At 43.3% G+C, this 21,852-nt stretch overlaps 1 protein-coding gene across 2 annotated transcripts in view; it reads left to right on the top strand.

Moving 5' to 3' along the window:
- Positions 1 to 328: 328 nt before the first annotated feature.
- tbl1xr1a (TBL1X/Y related 1a) overlaps positions 329 to 21,852 on the top strand; it is a 45,002-nt gene continuing 23,478 nt past the window's right edge. The window contains exons 1-2 of one of the 2 annotated variants that reach the window (XM_077023409.1): positions 329 to 586; positions 17,091 to 17,157. The gene's annotated coding sequence lies outside the window, so the exon portion shown is untranslated. The remainder of the gene's footprint in view (positions 587 to 17,090; positions 17,158 to 21,852) is intronic. The other variant, XM_077023408.1, reaches the window with a different exon arrangement.

The raw sequence follows: 21,852 nt of genomic DNA, 5'->3' as shown, positions 1-21,852 counted from the left end.
CGTCTTTAAAAAATTAACATTTTTTAAAATGTATATATCAGGGTAAGTCCCTTGTTTATAAGATATTATGTCTCTACGTATCATAACTTATAGTTACACATTAGGCATATGTAGGAAAGATTATGGATCGGATAAGAAATATTGTCGCCTCTCTGCAGCAAACAACGATAAAACTCGAACTAGCAGCCATTCTGGTTTTATGTCTGCGTTACCGCTTTAGTTTCAACAGAGCTGCAGAGACAGCCGCGCAGGCCTCCCCCATTTCCGCCTGGAAGGTCACCTCCTCGGTGTTTGAGTGTCTGAAGCCGTTGGCTGGTCCTGAACCGTTTGGCTTTCTCCACTAGCAAACAGCCCCACAATGTACCTCAATCGCTGTTAAATATACATTTTTTAAAGGTTGTATTCATATCTACACCGATGTAAACAGAACCGGACGCTTATATGGGAATTTAACTCGCTATTCGTCTGTTCAAAGCAGGCTTATAACGCTTTGTTGCGGCTCTATTTTAAAAAATAGTCGAGGAGGAGGAAATTCCACACAGGCAGCTCAGCAGAGAGGCGCCCTTGTGTTGCTCCGGATATTTAAGTAAGTGAATCTTTGTACTTTTATTCACTATACTGGTCACACACCATCGCCAATGTTGGTAAAATAATACCCGAATGTATTTATAATGATATGCGGACATTTATTATTTGACAAGGGTATTTCTTAGCTAGCTGATATGACTGGGTGGGGGATGGGCGCGTGTGTGTGTGTGTGTGTGTGTGTGTGTGTGTGTGTGTGTGTGTGTACGCGCGCGTGTGTGTGTGTGTACACTAAGCGTGTTTGTGAATGTGAGTGTGTAGTTAAATTATGTAAATACAGTTTATATATCTGAACTGAAACGTTAAATAATATAATTAAATATATATATATATACACAAACACACACACAGTGTTAATGCTACAAACTCATATATATATATAGTGTTGCAATCCATATGTATGTGTGTATGTACACACATTATACATATATGTATATGTATGTATAATGTGTGTGTGTATACATATACAACATATACATACATACATATATCTGACTACATATAATGTTCCACATTTTGGCACCCTAAACCTAAGGCAAGGCAGTTGGTCATAAGCAGAGCACCAGTATCCATGTTATCCTGGACATGAAGTTGTTAGCTGTTAAATTGAAGTGAAGAGCCTGTCTGGTGATGCCTGGACACAGTTATGCTGTATGAAGGAGCAATTCTGAAGAGTGACCCTAAGTGCTTCCTAGGTTTACACCACCATTCCCACGTTTAAAAGGGTAGGCATGTCTTTGTGAATTGCAGTTGCCGTTGAGTTGGGCAGAAATAATGGCACATTCACATGGCAGCACTGTTGCTTGAGTGTGTGTGGGGGAGGGGAGCTGAACTGAGTCAACGCTGAAACCCTTTTGACTGACTTGCAGGACTACGGTGTGGTAGGACTATAGTGTGGTGGTACTACAGTGTGGTAGGACCACGGTGTTTCGGTACTACGGTGTGTCGGTACTATGGTGTGTCGGTACTATTACGGTACTATGGTGTGGTAGTACTATGGTGTGGTGGTACTACAGTGTGGTAGGTACTACAGTGTGGTAGGACTATGGTGTGGTGGTACTACGGTGTGGTAGGATTATGAAGTGGTAGGTACTATGGTGTGGTAGGTACTACAGTGTGGTGGTTATACGGTGTGGTAGGACTATGGTGTGGTGGTACTACAGTGTGGTAGGACTGGTGTGGTGGTACTACGGTGTGGTAGGACTATGGTGTGGTGGTACTACGGTGTGGTAGGACTATGGTGTGGTGGTACTACGGTATGGTAGGACTATGGTGTGGTGGTACTACGGTATGGTAGGACTACGGTGTGGTAGGACAGAGTCTGCTCGAGTCCTCAGGCTTCTCTGTTCATGAAAGCCATTTCTTCAGTGTGTTCGGATTGTCACGTGTATTTCAGACAATTTCAGAATTTTGTTGCACATAGAAATCTAGGTTAGATAGTGGGGGGGAAAGATGTGGAATGAGTGTTATGTCAGTGGCCTAGATGTGTTGTGTTGAGCAGCCTTCCACGCATTTTCTCGAATGTAGTTCACAAAGACAAGGGTCCCAAAAGGTTAGTGAGGGGAATAGTTGCTGAGGTCATTGTAGTTCTTTCATAAGACACATCATCATTCACCAGGGACCTAAATGAGCTCAAAAACATAGGAAGATGACCACGACCATGACCATGAATAACTCCGTGTTTCTCATAGCTCAGTGTTTCTCATAGCTCAGTGTTTCTCATAGCTCAGTGTTTCTCATAGCTCAGTGTTTCTCATAGCTAAGTGTTTCTCATAGCTAAGTGTTTCTCATAGCTAAGTGTTTGTTATAGCTCAGTGTTTGTTATAGCTCAGTGTTTCTCATAGCTCAGTGTTTCTTTGTTTTAACTGTGCTCCTCTGTGTTCTTTGGAGAGTGGCACAGTTATGTAACTGGTGCTTGACGGAGGATTGATGCAGGAGGTGGGGGATGGTGCAGATATGGAGCTGGGCTTTCCCTCTGCCCACACACCCCACTAACACAGCTCTGCTGAACTTCAGGTTTGATTTTTCCAGCAGAATTTCTATGAGCTTGTTTGAGTCCCCAGTGCGGAGCTGTAAGTTTGACCCTGTTTCACTAAGGCCTCAAGGTTGTGAGCCAGACATGAGACAGATGGTCGCACTCAGATCCAGAATGCTGGTGCAGCTCTGTGCTTTCCTGACTACCTCTGTCCTGTTTTATTTTTGCGGAGGCCATTGGGTAGTTTTAGATGTCTTACTGCATCTCGTGTGCAGCGTTGAGCCGATGTCTTCGACCTGACGTGGGTAACTGCTCGCCACGCCTCTGACTGCTAATTATTTTTCTGCTTCTGAAATACAGCTTTGAAATCTCAGTGCTGCAAGTTGCCAGTTGATTTTTTTAAATGATATTTGGTTAATTTTATTAAAATCTGCTTTAAAATTATGTGAACTGTCAGTATCATCTTAAATAGTAATACTAAGTTGTTTTTCCTTGTATTACATAGTGTGAATATCCTCTGTATTTTTGGATTTGTTTTGTATTTGGACTTGTAGTACGTTATTAGTCAAGGCAGGTTTGATATTATCATGAAGAGCATTGTCACAAAGGTAACACATTTAAATCTGAAACCAAAGTAAACAACACTCATTTATTTTATCAACGAAGCATCAGATTCACCATGAACACACGCCCTTGGCTAACAGACCCGATACAGCGATGACAGAAGGTTTGATTGGGCAGGGTGTTTGATGTGATGTGTAGGTCTACCTGAACTGTTTTTTTGGCATGTCTGCTTAGTGAATTGAAAACCAGTGAATCTGTGCAGACATGGCAGCTATGTTTATACTGGCTGACAGTTTTGTGCGGCGCACCTGGTACTGACAGTTTTTGAACATGAACTGATTGGGTTTTCCCATGTACCCCACCGCTAGGACTGCATTCTACACACACGGCAACGAAGCTTTCTGGAACTAGCCGTGTGACTAGACATTCCTTTCTTTGTTATCTTCTGATTATGTGCTTCTCCACAATCTTGCCATGGTACTCCAGAAAATACTGTACAAACTTGGAAAATAAAACTACGTAACTATGTCTACGTAATTGTAAAATGAAGATCTGTAGGATATTTTCTTTGTGCACTGCCTGTTGGTTATTAAGTTATGTACATTGTTAACCATTATAATGGTTAGTAGTCCTGTACAGTGTCATAACTTATTGAGGATCTAATGGGTCTTTGATGGCTGCATTTTAAGTGCATGCGATGCAGTTTATGGCTAAAGCTAGTGGAATAACCAAATTTTCAGTCTGTGCTGTGTTTAGATGGTACAGAAATTAGATGGTTTTCTTCCATTTTCAGAAAGAGGCTACCGATTGTTTGCTTTGTGTTGCTTCTTTTTAAATGGAGCTGATGTGTTCAAATGGAGCTGATGTGTTGTTGTTGTTCCAAGCCCCCCCTCCCCCACCAGAGTGTGGTGGGTAGACACAGCTGAAGGCCCCCAGTCACTCCAGTGGTCTGTGTTATACCCCCACCGTGCTTGGCCTGGGTGGGTGGAATTGTTGAGCTTATCGCTTGTTACATTGGTATATAATTAATCGCAATCTCAACAAGCAAAAATTTGTTTATAGCAAAATGTAAACTATTTGGAACGGTGTCTATTTGGAAAACATTTTTGCTTGGAAAATATGTCATTTTTATGATATAAAAATTGTAGATTGAAAATGTAAATTCAGAATGCTTTGTTGCATGTTGCAGAGTTGGCAGAGCCTCTTTTGTGTTCAGCAGGCTGGGAGCAACAGTTGTGTTGGTAGTGAAAGATTTGATCTGCTGCTCAGATCAGCAACTACCCGACTATTGGCCGAACTTCATAACTAGTCTTAACGGAATCTGATCCTGTCATTCTTAGGTGGTAGCTAGTTATCATAACTACACTGTAAAAAAAAAAAGTGTAAAAAAACGGTAATTTTCTGGAAATGGGGGCGCCAGAAAATTACTGTAAAAAAACAGATAAGTACTATAAATTTAAAAACATACATAAACTGTAAAAAAAACGGCAATTTTCTGGCGCCCCCGTTTCCAGAAAATTACCCTTTTTTTACAGTTTATGTAAAAAAACAGATAAGTACTGTAAATTAAAAAACATACATAAACTGTAAAAAAACGGTGATTATAACACTTAACATGCAACACTGTCATTTTAAAGGAAATATTCCTAAAATTGAATGTGGTCTTTACTCTAGTTCACATTCAATTATAACAATATTGCAGTGTGGTGTAGGAAGGAGAGGTAGCAAACAGATCCACCGCAGCACAAGGCTTTTTAAATTCAAACTGCCTCAACAACATAATCACGCCAGACCCCACGATCACGCAGAAGAGACTTAATTTAGACACAAAACATGAGAGAACGGCAATAACACGACAACACTACACAAACATGGCATAGAATAATTCACACAGTACAACTACATAAATTGATGAAGGGGGACTTAAACCAAGTAATGCACATAATCAAGTACACAATTAATCAACACATGCATAGACATCACATTAACAGATAACGTTACCGGAGTCGCAGAGACTCATGGGAAGTAGCGCCGTTGTCACGTAGGGCAACGCCCCCTCTCGTGGCTGCCACTCTGGGTTCCCTCGTGTCTGTGTTCCGTGCCTGTTTACCCTGCCCCGCTCGTTGTCTCTGAGATTCCCTGATTGTCCGCCACGCCCCTGTCATAATCGTCCCCACCTGTTCCTAGTTTAGTTCAGTGTTCATATAGTCCCTGTATTTCCCCAGTCTGGTTGTCGGTTGTTTTGGATGTCTGACCGTTTATGTGTTTCTCAGTTTCGTATTGCCCTGCTGTCGTTTGTTGCTTTCCGTGTCGTTATGCCCCTGTACCTGTCCAACCTTGATGGCTCTCCTGTTATGACCCCTGCCTGCCACTACGATGACGATTGTGGAATGCCCTGCAATAAATCTCGCTCTTCTCAGCGATTGTGTCCGTCTCCTCGCTCCGTGGCGCGAGCCACGTTACAGCCGTCCCCCATTGGACCGACGCTTCAATATAAAAATATATATAACATTAATAGTTAAAATGAGCCATAAACTCCGAACCGTCAGAACACACATTTCAACGCTACGGTTATAGTTAAACTATGATCGGACAGGAATGCCAGACACATGTTCTAGCACTATATGAACCGATAAGAATATATTACGCGTTAACTAAATAAGTTACATGCACTGAAAGCTGACGTTGCAAATACTCATTTGAAGAAACACTGATTTCAAAACTCATGCATTTGGGCTGCAGCGGGGTGATAACGAAAGGTTCTTCAAACAATATGCACAACCAGAACAACTCTTCATGCACACTGTGCAGTGGTCCGATTCAAACAGGCCCCACCCCTACCAATCATAAACTTAACATATTCAGTTATCTTTACTTAACATGATCATTGCAATGCCTATTTCAGCTCAATAATGATAACAACTAGTTTTATTTAGTAATGGCAATATTTTTTATGAAACATGAAATAATAATTAATGATTACTAAAATAATTTATTAAAACCTAATCCGGGTTTACAGTGTAGATACAGTGATACAGATACAGTGCATATTTAATAGTGGATTGAAAATGAGATGGATCTGGAACGCCTTAACTCTTTATGTATGTTATAAATATAAAAATAAATCACAGTCAAGAACATTTTACTTTTTACTCACTTTTATAACATGAAAATCACATATTTAACATGTCAAAACTTAAATTAAAACATGCATCAATGTTGTCTTGTAATATTTCCTTGAAATTAATTCCAGAAGATTCTATTACTTTGTCTCATTAAGATTAATCAATATTACTTTCTTTTTACAGTTTGTTTAGTTAAAATTATTATCTAAGAATTGTTAAAAAACAGATTTATAATGTATTTAATTTATACAGATTTTTCTTGTTAAATCACATGACATTTTTAAATAAACAGTTTGTTCTGGTAATTGTAATACACTTTCCCTGTCATTTTAAAATACAGGAAAAAACTGTAAAATTTATTGGGAAAAACCTGTAAAAAAACTGTTTTTTTTTACAGTGTAGTGCCATAGCAGAGCCTGTGTATGTTAGCTTGGTCTTCACTGTAGCTTCTAAAGGTATCAGGACTGGGGGTTATTTGACTGAAGACATGTGGATGATGAGTGATTGTCCTCACTTTTGTGTGACACACTTACCACTGTGATGGAGCTGAATGCAATTCTGCCTCTTGGTACTGAATTCGAAGCTAAAAAAAAAAAAAAAAGGAGTACATTGCACATTTGACCTTTTAAGATTGCAAATTAAACACTGGAAATTCAGCTTTGAGTGGAAGGTAAATGTTTTCTGTACGGAAAAAATTCTTACACAAGAATTGTGCCAAATTGATAAGGTTGCTAAAAAAGACTGACGTTTCTTGCAATAAACTGGCGGGGGGGGGGGGGGGGGGGGGGGGGGGGGGGGGGGGGGGGGGGGGGGGGGGGGGGGGGGGGGGTTGACTGTGAGGCAGTGACTGGGTTTTTTACCTGTTTTTACCTGTTTTTATTTGATTGATCTGATTGCGAGTGAAGGATCTGAAAGTTCCGTAAACCTGTTGTTGTCCAAGGAACCACAGGGCTGTTCATGACCCCCCCCCCCCCCCCCGCCCCCCCCACAACATGTTCTCATCCTAGGGCTGTGGTGCTGTGTGTGACCTAGAAACCAGAATGAGAGTGAAGAAACACTGTTGAGAAAAGTGACCATTCTGTTTCCATGTTGAGTGCATTAGTAAAGGGAGATCTTAAGAACATACCATGAGTGTTTTATTATGAGCCTCTTTAAAAGACACCAGCTGTGATTTATTTAATTCACTTTGGATACATTTAATTGTATGCCCTTCTATATTTTCTTTTCAGCCAAGTCAGTAACTAGGCCTAGCCGTACTGTAACTAGGCTTGGCCGTACTGTAACTAGGCCTAGCCGTACTGTAACTAGGCCTGGCCGTACTGTAATTAGGCCTAGCCGTACTGTCACTAGGCCTGGCCGTACTGTAATTAGGCCTAGCCGTACTGTCACTAGGCCTGGCCGTACTGTAACTAGGCCTGGCCGGACTGTAATTAGGCCTGGCCGGACTGTAATTAGGCCTGGCCGGACTGTAACTAGGCCTGGCCGGACTGTAACTAGGCCTAGCCGTACTGTAGGCAGATCACACATGATTCTGGTTTGGTATTTGGGCTGTGTTAGGTAACATTTGTAGGGTGCTCTGCATAGGTTCAACAGAGCCAAATTTAGCCAGCTAGTGAGACTGGAGTTGCTAGTGTGTTACACAACAATCATTGTTGTGCAAATGTCCATACAAGAACTGATGTTTAAAGACATTTGACCTCAAACCTCTGAAAAAATAAATTGTAAATTGTAACTATTATGAAAATGATACGTTTGCCATATCGCCCAGTGCACACAGCAGCGATTGGCCTAGAATCCCAAACTGAATTAGTTGTACATTATTTTTAGCTTATCACACTAGCCTAATTTGCTGCAAACCAAGCTAATGATCTTTCATATGTCATACAGAAGGCCAATACGGAGCATGAGTATGAAGAACTCTTCTCAGATGATGACACACGAGTCTGAAGTACTCTGAATGCTTTAAAAATGTACCACAGAGAGGAGTCACATGACTCAGTCAGTTTTTCTACATTTGCATCGGACTCTTAGGCTCATGGGTACATGATAAAACAAAGTGTTTTATTGAACTGCAACAAAGCACCAAGAATTCTATTATTTATTTGTTTGTTTACTTTTGCAGCACTGTATTACCAAGGATGCCACATGACCAAATGGCTGTACCTTTTTAGTACAAAACCTGGCAGTGGCTGACTGGCAGTATAAAAAAATTGCCAGTGGCTTGAGAAATCATGTGTGAATGGTCATCAGTGGTCCTGCAGATAGTTATGTATGTATGATAATTATGTTTGTATGTTTTGATAATAATCTACTTTAGGTTCAAATTCTGCACCCTCATCCTAGGATGTAATAAAAAATCACAAATGAAATCTATTTAAACAGGATTGCAACCAAGCCGGTGAAAAGATGTGTACTCTCCTTAGAAAAATGTGCTTTTTTTTTTACAACATTTGTGAACCCTGATTTCTGGAGATTCTGCAGAACCCTTTTGGGCTTTGGCTAAGCTTGCCATCTTCCTAAAGCCAGTTGCATCAGGAACTGTGATCTCATTTGGCTTTTTGCCACTTTTTGGAAGCATAAAATATCAGGGCTATGGATCAACAGCCAGACTAATCTTTTTTCTCTAAACGCTTCCTTCTCATGGAGGACATTGGATGCAAGGGATTTTAGCTAAACTCGACGTGCCCAAAGTGAATTGACCCAAGCCGATTAATGAACTCCCCCACTGATATACATTTTGATTTTGAATGCATTGTCCTTAATGTTTAGTTCATCTTACTGGGAAGATGACCCCCCCCCCCCCCCCCCCCCCCCCCCCCCCCCATCTAGCATCACACCAGCCATGTTGAGGGAGAGTGACAGTTGAATTTGTGATGAGAATGTGATATTCCACCAATGACCTGAAGAGTCTCCTGATCCACCTCCTGATTGGCTTGGACACTAGGGCTGCCACGATTAGTCGACTAGTCACGATTATGTCGACTATTAAAATAGTCGATGACTAATTTAATAGCCGATACGTCGTGTTTTTTTTTCTCTCCATACTGCTGCAGTCGCGTCTGCCTTTCTGTCCCTAACGCACATGCGCAGTAGTGGAAACCGAGGTAGACAGTGGACGATATCCCAGGACATTATACAGACTGGTATCATGGCTACCCGGCTACGGAACTCAAGTTTGGGATCATTTTCCGTAACCGGGTTCCGAAACGCGTGCAATATCTGCAAGGCAGAACTTTCCTTCCACGGCAGCACAACCGCGATGTACGAGCACCTGAAGCATGTTGTGGCTTATTATGACAATGATGAAGAGGGACCGTCATCTCTGTAATCTAAATCGCTAGTTAGCTGCTAACGTTACCGTAAACAGAGCGCTAACTTTGTACTTACTTATCGTGGTAATTGTAAAAGATAACATTAGTGATGGCGATTTGTTTCATTAGCCTTAGCACGCATTCGTGTGTTTTCTGTAACGTCAGTGAGACCAAAACTTTATTTTTGTGAATAATTCCTTAGTTTCAGGTACCTACCTAATTTGATTTATATGTAGCTACGTTTGATGCCAGAGACAAATGAAAGAAAGAAAAACCTAAAAAATATTTCATATTTCATATTTCAATATTGCATATTTCATTAAAGGTTTAATGAACTATGATCTTAATTGTTTTTATTTTTAGCTGAAATCTAATGATTATATAATAGCAGTTGCATTCTAGTGTGATAAGCTGTATGTTTTATATTCAATTAACGCACGATCCGATTAGTCGACTAATCATAAAAATTAATCAGTGATTAGTCGACTATAAAAATAATCGTTTGTGGCAGCCCTATTGGACACTCACACCAGGAGTTTGTTGACATTCTGTGAAACAGCCGTATCAGCCCCCCCCCCCCCCCCCCCCCCCCCCCCTACACTGTCTGCTGGGTGATGGGGTTTCCAGCATATTTGGGTTTAAGTTTCTTTAGTTACATTTTAGTTTTTAATTTAAAGTTTTAAATCGTCATCTACTTCTCATTTGTCAAGGTTGGTAGTGGTCCAGAAATAACATATAAGAGATAAGGAGTATTAAGTGATTAGTGATTAAAATTTAATTTTGGACAAATTATAATAATGATATAATGTTGTAGATAACCTATCAGGATATGCAAGGCATGTTATAATATGGCGATCATTTTCCCTGTTTGGGTCTTTACTTTAGTCAGTGTAATTGGGAGTGTGTGTGTGTGTGTCTTGATTAAGTCTAGACATCATTATGCTAACCTTACTTTTTTCTAACCTAAATACTCAAGCAGTTTGGAAACCTCGCCTTACAACAATGAACTCCAGTAAGTTCAGCTACTACTCACTGAATCAAGCAGTTCTGTGCTAGTTTTCGTCAGAAGTAGACACACGTTGGCCATGACCGAAGTCATTTGAGCTGCTTCTCTTTAGTCTATATGATAATCTACATCTATATAGATTATATCTATACATTATATCTGTCTATATGATTTTCAGTTTTGGACTATATTGCCAATTCTCACATGACGTAAGATCTACTGAGTATTGTTTGGGTTATTTGCTTCTGTTTTAGAAAAGTGAGAAGCACATTCCAACACATCAATCTTTCTACACTAACCTATGCAGAAAAGATCCAAGGTGATAAAGCAGAAGTAACGTTTATGGTGTTGGAGTACAGTGTGCTGGTGTTACACTGGTGTTAGAGTACAGTGTGCTGGTGTTCCACTGGTGTTGGAGTACAGTGTGCTGGTGTTCCACTGGTGTTGGAGTACAGTGTGCTGGTGTCCCACTGGTGTTAGAGTACAGTGTGCTGGTGTCCCACTGGTGTTAGAGTACAGTGTGCTGGTGTTCCACTGGTGTTAGAGTACAGTGTGCTGGTGTTCCACTGGTGTTAGAGTACAGTGTGCTGGTGTTCCACTGGTGTTGGAGTACAGTGTGCTGGTGTTCCACTGGTGTTGGAGTACAGTGTGCTGGTGTCCCACTGGTGTTAGAGTACAGTGTGCTGGTGTCCCACTGGTGTTAGAGTACAGTGTGCTGGTGTCCCACTGGTGTTAGAGTACAGTGTGCTGGTGTTCCACTGGTGTTAGAGTACAGTGTGCTGGTGTTCCACTGGTGTTAGAGTACAGTGTGCTGGTGTCCCACTGGTGTTAGAGTACAGTGTGCTGGTGTCCCACTGGTGTTGGAGTACAGTGTGCTGGTGTCCCACTGGTGTTAGAGTACAGTGTGCTGGTGTTCCACTGGTGTTAGAGTACAGTGTGCTGGTGTTCCACTGGTGTTAGAGTACAGTGTGCTGGTGTTCCACTGGTGTTGGAGTACAGTGTGCTGGTGTCCCACTGGTGTTAGAGTACAGTGTGCTGGTGTCCCACTGGTGTTAGAGTACAGTGTGCTGGTGTCCCACTGGTGTTAGAGTACAGTGTGCTGGTGTTCCACTGGTGTTAGAGTACAGTGTGCTGGTGTCCCACTGGTGTTGGAGTACAGTGTGCTGGTGTCCCACTGGTGTTAGAGTACAGTGTGCTGGTGTCCCACTGGTGTTAGAGTACAGTGTGCTGGTGTCCCACTGGTGTTAGAGTACAGTGTGCTGGTGTCCCACTGGTGTTAGAGTACAGTGTGCTGGTGTTCCACTGGTGTTAGAGTACAGTGTGCTGGTGTTCCACTGGTGTTAGAGTACAGTGTGCTGGTGTCCCACTGGTGTTAGAGTACAGTGTGCTGGTGTCCCACTGGTGTTGGAGTACAGTGTGCTGGTGTCCCACTGGTGTTAGAGTACAGTGTGCTGGTGTTCCACTGGTGTTAGAGTACAGTGTGCTGGTGTTCCACTGGTGTTAGAGTACAGTGTGCTGGTGTTCCACTGGTGTTGGAGTACAGTGTGCTGGTGTCCCACTGGTGTTAGAGTACAGTGTGCTGGTGTCCCACTGGTGTTAGAGTACAGTGTGCTGGTGTCCCACTGGTGTTAGAGTACAGTGTGCTGGTGTTCCACTGGTGTTAGAGTGCAGTGTGCTGGTGTCCCACTGGTGTTAGAGTACAGTGTGCTGGTGTTCCACTGGTGTTAGAGTACAGTGTGCTGGTGTTCCACTGGTGTTAGAGTACAGTGTGCTGGTGTCCCACTGGTGTTAGAGTACAGTGTGCTGGTGTCCCACTGGTGTTGGAGTACAGTGTGCTGGTGTTCCACTGGTGTTGGAGTACAGTGTGGTGGTGTCCCACTGGTGTTGGAGTACAGTGTGCTGGTGTCCCACTGGTGTTGGAGTACAGTGTGCTGGTGTTCCACTGGTGTTGGAGTACAGTGTGCTGGTGTCCCACTGGTGTTGGAGTACAGTGTGCTGGTGTCCCACTGGTGTTGGAGTACAGTGTGCTGGTGTTCCACTGGTGTTGGAGTACAGTGTGCTGGTGTCCCACTGGTGTTAGAGTACAGTGTGCTGGTGTTCCACTGGTGTTGGAGTACAGTGTGCTGGTGTTCCACTGGTGTTGGAGTACAGTGTGCTGGTGTTCCACTGGTGTTGGAGTACAGTGTGCTGGTGTTACACTGGTGTTCTTGTACAGTCAGATGGTGTTTCACTGGTGTTGGAATACAGTGTGCAGTACAGTCAGCTGGTGTTCCTCTGGTTTTAGAGTACAGTGTGCTGGTGTCCCACTGGTGTTAGTGTACAGTCAGCTGGTATTCCACTGGTGTTAAGAGTAGTCAGCTGGTATTTCATTGGTGTTAATTGAGGCTAATAGTGGTGTGTGCACATTGTTCACACTTTTTTTTTCCAGAGGAAACTGCAAAGAAAAGGCACCTTATCTTTTTCATATATTTTAGCCAGAACAGTTCAAGAATGGTCTCTTGATCATGTAGATTGAACAGGTTGCTACTGATAGACTGACTGTCTTCTGTAGCCCACATGTAAACATTTGATCCGATCTGTTCAGAATGTTCCTTTGCAATACATGCTGAATTAATTATTAAAAAATCACACATGCACGGCATTAAGTGTGCGACATGCTAGACTGAATGCAGAATGGTACGCAGACTGTGTGGGTAGCCACTAGGACCCTGAATGGGGAATGTTAGTTTGGGTGTGAAGAGCTGTAACCATGCTCACGCTTAGTCCTGAAGAACATTCTGGGACTAGACTCGAAAATGAAGGCCAGAGGGTGCGAGATGTGAGAAGCAAGGTGAAACTTTACACAACAGAACACCGCCACGTTTGTGTCTTCGTTTGTGTCTTCGTTTGTTTTCAGTACATGCTCATAAAGACCTGAAGGATACCTGTCTGTAGTGTCTACCTGTCAAGTGTGTAAATTTATGGTGTTTACAGTGTTGTCAGATTACATGGAATCATGCCATCTTGAGTGGCCCAGAATGTCTGATTCAGGTGGTTTGAGAAAATGATGGAAGTGACTTAATGGGTTGTATGTTGACACTGACAATATGGCCGTCCCTTGAACTCTACAAGTCAGTCGTCTACAAATCAGTCATTGTATCAAACAACACCGTGAGTCATATTATTTGGAATGTTTGCATTTCCTTTATGCATGTATGTCTTTATTTTTATAAGTGAACTTCTACTTGCTAATTCGGCAAAACTAAATTTTGGACCGTATAGCTGTTCTTTCAACTTAGTTGTGTGCAGCTTTACTGAATATAAAATTTATATGCTTGAATTATCAAGCACGAGGAAGACGAAATGCAGAGAAAAAATGTTGCTCTCACACCTCAACATGACCCGAAGGTGGGATGTAAAGTGTGTGCCCGGTGTCTCCTGTCTGCCAGGCCCTCTGCCAACACCACCTCCCGAGAACAGCAGTGTGTGTGTGGAAGGGTGCTGTCATGCTAAACAGTATCCTGCAATGCTTTGCTTTCCTTGTACACAACACACAGAGTGAGCGTAGGTTACCACATGTCCACGTCAGAGACCTTTGAGTAAAATTGGCTGTATTATTTTATATTGCATGTTTTATATTTTGAGCTGATTGTTTTATTATATTTGATTTACTTGTTCAAACGTAAGTAGAGTTTAATCTATGGCAGTGTGTACAAACTACATTTTTAAAACATAGCCGACATTTTAAACAAATCATGTATGTGCAAAGCAGCACCCGAGTTTTCCTTTCAGTCAGTGATGGCATTATTGGACAGCAAGACCATGACCCACAGATTAAAGAACGTACCCAGTCTCCTTTTTTTGTCTTTTTTGATTTTATGGTTTTTATATTTCCTGTTTGTTTTATTATTCACATGGCAGCACTTTGAATATTCATTGAATATTGCTGTCCACTCCTGGATGGGTCCGTGTTCCATTCCTGGATGGGTCCGTGTTCCATTCCTGGATGGGTCCGTGTTCCATTCCTGGATGGGTCCGTGTTCCATTCCTTGTCCTTTGGTAGTTTGGCCAGTGGCTTGAGTATTTTCCAGACACTTCCCAAGCAATGATCTGAAAACTCAAGATGGTGCCCAGCCGTCAAATGTAATAGTCCTAATTGCTTGTATTGAACCAACACCCATATCAGTTCAATGAGTCAGGGTAGCAGGTCTGGTACGCCAGCTCTACACCAGGTAAACCCAAGATCTCTAAATGTATGTAGCCTATCCTCCCAACGGCATCCGCCAGCCCAGGATCCACAGTTACGCTGCTCAGACACTAGACACTGCCCACAGTATTGACTGCAGAACACACTCTATTTACAATCGCATGCCAAAGCTTGTGAAAGAGTAGAGCTACTCACACATGTACAGACATAGTTATTGAGTTCAGTCTTTTTTTTTAATATTTTACAGTCACATAGTATCATGTCCTGGGATGTTATGTAGGCCACCCATATCCCCCACGCTCCCTGCTGTCTCTAAAGCTGAGACAAAGGGATACTCGCAGCAGATTCTGTAAACACTCATCTATTTTGGTCTCATCTCTTTCCAACTGCTAGCAGCAACCCCGAGCCAATACAAATGGCCCAGATTCTCAGTAAACAAAGTATTAATTACTGCAATGTGTGATTCAGGTTGTCCTGTTGAGATTGAGCATGAAATCCCCCCTCCACTTACCAGTCAGGGATTACTACTTAAAATCCAGGACCTAAACAGCTTTTTCTTAATTGCAGATACAGTTTAGTAGAAATCAGGGATCCCAGATTTTGTAAAATGGCTGACAGTGTAAGGCATGATATTTACAAGGTGAATTGGTCAGAGCCATTTATGTGCATGCCGTGAAGACCACTGCTTTATTTCAGTACAGTATGATTTAGCCCAGCACAACATGATATTTTACTTAAATGACGTTGTGCCGGGCTAAATCAGTCTGCAGTGAGTTTTGCCTTCCTACGCAAAATGACTGCAAGGCAGTTCATCACGGCCCTTTTTTTATTATTTAAAAGAATGAACAGGACAGTGTTTGCCTTTGCAAACTTGAAAGAGCAGCTTCACTTTTATTTCAACTTTGTCACATGTTGTGTGCAGCTCCGCTAACACCTATTTTGCATGGCACGTAGTGTGATATGACAGAGGTGACATGTTGAAGTAAGCTACTTCATGCACAAAAGGACGCTGTGCTTGCCGCCTGACAGGTTCTTTCCCTCTTTCACAGCTGTCCAAGACCGCGGTAGGTGAAAAGCTGAATTAAGTTTTCATTAATGCAAATGAATGCATTCTTTGCACTTCAGTTGTAAGCTTTGGTTATCCAAGAGCAAAACGAGGTAGCTCGGTTCTGGAAGTCCGTCCTCCAGAACGGCCGCTGTGTTGGCGATCACTACCATCTATTCCTTAGCGAAGCCTAATCAGTGTGCAGCTACAACAGTGTTATTCCTTTCCTCACCTTCGTTGTTCCGTCACGCTTTTCCTGCCGGGCTCGGATGACCCAATTAAGCTCACTCTCTTATTCAATACTGCCCCTCACGGAGCTCCTGACAGGTGCTAAAATGGTGCGAGTCCATGTCTGACTAAATGCAGCTTCACGGCTGTAGTGTTGGGTGAGGAATACGCCGCCCTGATTGGATGGCTCCAAACTAAACGTGGTTTGTTGTTTGATGTGTTTCTGCTTTGGAGGTAAACTCTAGCAAAGAGATTCTTTGTGGACACAGTGGAAATCGCAATGATGAGATCTCGTTGTGTTACCCAAACAAACGGCAGGCTGGAACTTTAAGACAGTATTTTGGATGTCAAGTTTTACAACATAAAATATATTTGGCATGAATTTGAATGCCGCATGGTCTCTTTCCATCTATAATTCTCCTCTGTGGAACATTAAACTATTATAAAGACGAGTGAGAAATGGGCACTGAATCTGTTTGCTTATTTGCTAGCTATTGTCACATCTGCCGCTTGACTAAACACTATGGCCCTGGCTGTGTCCAGGAAGAGCTCACTGTAAGCCTGCGTGGTCTTGATGAGCTGTGACTCATGGCGCTGATCTAACAGTCTGTGTTTGTTCTTGTGTAATAATGGATTGGACCTGAATCATAGTTATCATATGTGCTGTGACCTTGAGATGTGTTCTGCTTTTAACAGTGTTAGATTATGTCTCAGGGTTTGCATTTGGAAGACATTTAGAGAATATGAGTATCACGACAGTGGGGCGTTCACTCCCACATGGGCAGATATATTGGTAATAATACATAGGCATTTTTTCCATATCTTGCGTCCTGATATGTGTACTGATCCCAAGTTTAGGTTAAATGCCTATATTGGGGTCAGTTCCAAATATCGGTTATGCCAGATATATCAACATATCTGCAGTGTAAACAGTGTCTGGGCCTGTTCTCCAACACAGACATACCACAGAAGAAGATTTTTTATTTCATAATACAGGTCTTGGCGTGTGGTTTTATAGAGGGATGTGTTTAATGGAGATTATTTTGTGTGATCTCTTATTTCCAGCGTGAGACGCCACCCCCCCAGCGGTGCATGGTTGAAGACTCACTACCAAACAAGACCTGGTCACATGGTAAGCCAAGATAAGCTCTTTAATCATCCTCAGACACGGCCTGTATTTGTTTTGGTCATCAAGCCTCCATCAGTCATGCACGCACCTTCAGGCCTGCAATAATCCTCGAGGAACAGCAGCAGCAATAATCTTCCCGTGGTTTGGATTATAAAATCCAAAATTGATTTTCCATGTGTTTGAATTCTGAAACGTTATTTCCTACCTCGCTGTCAGTTCTGTCATCAGATATTGTTCCAACACTGTTGTCATAGTAACCATGGGCGACAGTGTGGATCACAGCTAGTCTTGTGGCCAAGCACTGTTTATTGCACGGCCCGCTACAGTGCACGATGAGAGACAGACGTGCGGCTTTTCTGAAACACTGAAGCTGTGTCACATGCGTAACAAGTGTAATTAAGATCATTGCAGCTAGCCCAAAGATCACGTCTGCGCTCGTCCCCGCTCCACACGATATTACCCGTTCTGTTTCTCTTTCCTGAATTGTTTACACTTATACAACATTATGATTTTCTGGGCTTAATTAGGGTAAAGCCTCATGAAACCCAATTTTATGGCCGTAGCCAATATCGAGTCGCCTGTGGGCGCGTTTATGAATTTGCACTTGTAATGCAAGAGCCCTGTGCTCTCAAAAGACCACAGCCCACAGTCTGACTCTGGGAGCGGGCTGGTTGGACCTCTGTCAGACAGGTCCACGTTCCAGAGACTGCCTGCACCCTCGGTGTTTTGGATTATGACTATAATATTTCTTTTAGAGAGAATGAAACTGCTTGATCCATGAACAGGTGCGTGCAGCTCTGCGGCCCAGTCGTCTTTCTGCTCTCATGATGCCAGGACACTCTGGAATGAATTCTCCACAAACCCTTCCCATGTGTCCTGTAGCTCCAGGAAGCATCTCCAGTTGCGTTCCTGAAACGGTTCTTCTTGAATCCAGCCTGTCTTCTGGCTTTCCTGATTAACATGTTCTATTACAAATAAAGCCCTCGTACTGCTCAAACAAACTACAGAGGAATTGCGTTAATTACATGTTAGTGTCTTTTGTTCATGAAGTCCTTACGAGACCCCATCATATGATGAACCACTACAATGATAATGGCACGTCATGCTGTTCAAAAAGCCTTTTTCAACCACAAAACATTACCCCTCATTCCAAATGCTTTTCATGTCTGAAAGTGATTTAGAACGGCTTCTAAGGCGATGGCGGAGTGTATAAAACGATAACCTTCCTGCTGTTGCTGCGTGGTCACTCTCAAAAGTGCAGGAGAGGGCCTCTCCTGGCTGCTTTGTGCCTGAAGTAACACCGCTGTGAACAATAGTGTGTGTGTGTGTGTGTGTGTGTGTGTGTGTGTGTGTGTGTGTGTGTGTGTGTGTGTGTGTGTGTGATTCACCCAGAGAAGGTCTAGCAGGTGCCCTGGCTGTGGTTAAGGAACACCTCCCGTAGCCCAGTGCTGGGGGGGAAGGGAGTGCTACAGTTGATGTAGGAGAGATTAGGCCTGCAGAAGCCCCCCCCCCCGCTGAAGTGCAGCTTCTACGCTGGCGCTGGTGTGTAGGGGGAATGACTAACTGCTCTTTGAAAACGCACAGTGACATCTGCTTCCCCTTTTTCTCTGGGTTTCGTTTGGAGGATTTTTTAAAGTTCTGAGCACCGCTGGGCTCTCAGAAAACAGTGTTTTATTTTGGATTTTTCATTTCTATCAGTGATTGTGTAACACTTCACTCTTCTCTTCCCAGCAGCACCAGTGTGTGGCTTGTGCAGGAAGATTGCTTTCATTTTTTTGGCATAGTTATATTTAGTCGGTATGTATCCATACACTATGGTCTGTTTGGTCTGCTGGACACAGAACAACGCTGGTCTTATGAATCCACACTATGAATCTATGGCTGCTGGTTTTAAACCCTGTGTTTAAAATCCATTTTAGCACAGAACTGGGTCCTGGGAACCAGGCCCTTAAAGTCCCAGCTGTGAACTGGCAAAACAAAATTACTATAGGTGTACTGCCGAGAGTGAGAGAGGGCACTCCTGAGAGTGAGAGGGGGCACTCCTGAGAGTGAGAGGGGGCACTCCTGAGGGTGAGAGGGGGCACTCCTGAGGGTGAGAGGGGGCACTCCTGAGGGTGAGAGGGGGCACTCCTGAGGGTGAGAGGGGGCACTGCTGAAGGTGAGAGGGGGCACTCCTGAGGGTGAGAGGGGGCACTCCTGAGGGTGAGAGGGGGCACTGCTGAAGGTGAGAGGGGGCACTCCTGAGGGTGAGAGGGGGCACTCCTGAGGATGAAAGGGGGCACTCCTGAGGGTGAGAGGGGGCACTCCTGAGGGTGAGAGGGGGCACTCCTGAGGGTGAGAGGGGGCACTCCTGAGGGTGAGAGGGGGCACTGCTGAGGGTGAGAGGGGGCACTGCTGAGGGTGAGAGGGGGCACTCCTGAGGGTGAGAGGGGGCACTCCTGAGGGTGAGAGGGGGCACTGCTGAGAGCGAGAGGTGGCACTGCTGAGAGTGAGAGAGGGCACCTGAGTGTAAGAGTGTGCTGCTGAGAGTGAGACTGTGCTACTGAGTGTGATTGTGGATGTTGTCCTGCAGTTGTGATAAAGCCTCTGTTGTTAAATGTACCATATTTTGTCAATTGTGATGTTTTACACCGCAATCAAAATTTGTCCTCCGCTTTTAACCCATCTGTGCAGTTAGAACACACACACACACACACACTAGTGATTACTAGGGAGCTGTGGATCACACGTGCCCAGAGCGGTGGGCAGCCCTACCCCGGCGCCCGGGGAGCAGTTGGGGTTAGGTGCCTTGCTCAAGGGCACCTCGTTGCAGTTTGGGCAAGTAGCTTAATTGATAAACAGATTTTAACTGGTTATTTTGAGGAGGGTTTGAATGTGCTGTGTAAAACACTGTGTGAAGACAGAGATTATCTATGATTAAAATAATAATAATATGTTTTGGCTGTGATCTTTGTATTCTCATGTGTTGCTCTGTCTCTTAAATGACAGGTTAATCTGGGGTTCATTCCTGGCTGCCAGCGGCTGGAGAATTTTGTACATCAGTTTTTATGTCAATCACCACGTTTCCTGACTGCAGTTCCATGTACACTTACGTCTGTCTCATTAACTAATATTCTCCTGCTGAACTGATCAGCAGTACAATACACCACAGCCATTCCGTGCTTTGATGGGCCTCCTTCAGTCGCATAGACTTTTGTTGAAGCTTAGTTTTGTTTCTGAGTGCAGTTATGAAGTGTTTTGCTCTGCTTTGGCGTAGGGCATCAGGCCTGTTTGCAGGGGTGTCTGCTCTGTGAAGGTGCCTTCTGAAGCAGGTGACGCGCACCCAGATGAGTCTGGACGTTCAGCCCATGGCGATCCAGTCCGTTCGGCGTGCGCTCAGGCAGGGCGTGTGACAGTAATGACGATAGTCAAATCGGCAATCTAAAAACAGAAGGACAGTTTATCCAGTGTCAGTGACTATTTACAGTTAGTCCATGTTACTGACAGTTTACCCAGTGTTTTTACAGTTAAAAAAGTTAAAAATGCTCTTGTAACGTTGGGCGCAAGGCGATGGACGAGACAGAATCCTTTGCACTTTCCAAATCGTTACGTTTATAAAATTTACCGAAGCGCAGACAGCGCACATAAAACACGTTTACATAGAACATGTGTGACTCCAACAACGACGAGCACAGGACGCTGCGCAAACGCACATTAAATAGACAAACCACATAAACCCCCAGTGATGACGAGACGAGTCACCGGTGAGGACTATCACAAGACGCACCCGCACCCACGGAGATCTACAGACGCAGACGAGTAGCCGCAGACAACGTTAACACACGCCCAACAGGGAGGGGTCGGGGACCGTAACATGACAGTTCTGGTCTTATATTCACACTTTAAAGAAAAATACACGTTTACATTTTATACTTTCAGTTTGTTAAGTGTGAGCACTTTAAAAATAAAAATGCATTTGGTAGCAACAGCTTTTGGGTGACTTCTTAATTATTTCAATTATAATAATAATGCACTGGTTAGTGTCCCAGTAGGAGTCCACTGTTGCAGATATAGACACCTCAAAGATGTCCTCTGTTTATTGTTCTGGATTACCTTTCTTGAAGGTAGGGCTGTCGCGGTGAAAGAATTTCCCCTGCGGTTATTTATGGTGGCTCAACACCGCGATATGCGGTATGACGCGATATGCATCATTTGTCGTCTAAAATCTTAAGTTTAGAGCTATATAATTGTTTTATTGTTTTTATTGTAAAGGGGTTCTTATTGTTTTTAAATTGCAAAGAAGACACAGTTTTAAGAGCAGTTAAATGTGTTTATTGTCAAATAGAGAACACAGAAGTCAAATGAGATGCAGTAAGAACCCATGCTATATTTTAAACGAGATTTTAAAGACAAAAATAAATCAATAAAACGAAATCTTTCCTTAACCAGAAGAATAACCTGAGTTGTCACGTCCCTGTTGCGCGCTAAGAAAACCAACATATTCACCTTATGTGGTTTCAGTGAGGAGCGGAAAGGGCTAACAATATTCCCGGCAGTACTAAAAACTCGCTCTGATGGTGTGCTTGTTGCACAAATGCACATGTACTTGCGGGCGAGTTTGGAGAGCAGAGGAAATCTAGCCTCATTGACGCGCCACCAGGCGAGTGGATCTGCGTGGATTTGGCTTGAACCCGAAATGCTCCCAAACCGGCGAAGTCG

Source organism: Brachyhypopomus gauderio, chromosome 12 (genome assembly GCF_052324685.1).
Source record: "Brachyhypopomus gauderio isolate BG-103 chromosome 12, BGAUD_0.2, whole genome shotgun sequence".
In the NCBI taxonomy this organism is placed as follows: Eukaryota; Metazoa; Chordata; class Actinopteri; order Gymnotiformes; family Hypopomidae; genus Brachyhypopomus; species Brachyhypopomus gauderio.
This window is presented reverse-complemented; position numbering and strand designations above follow the sequence as displayed.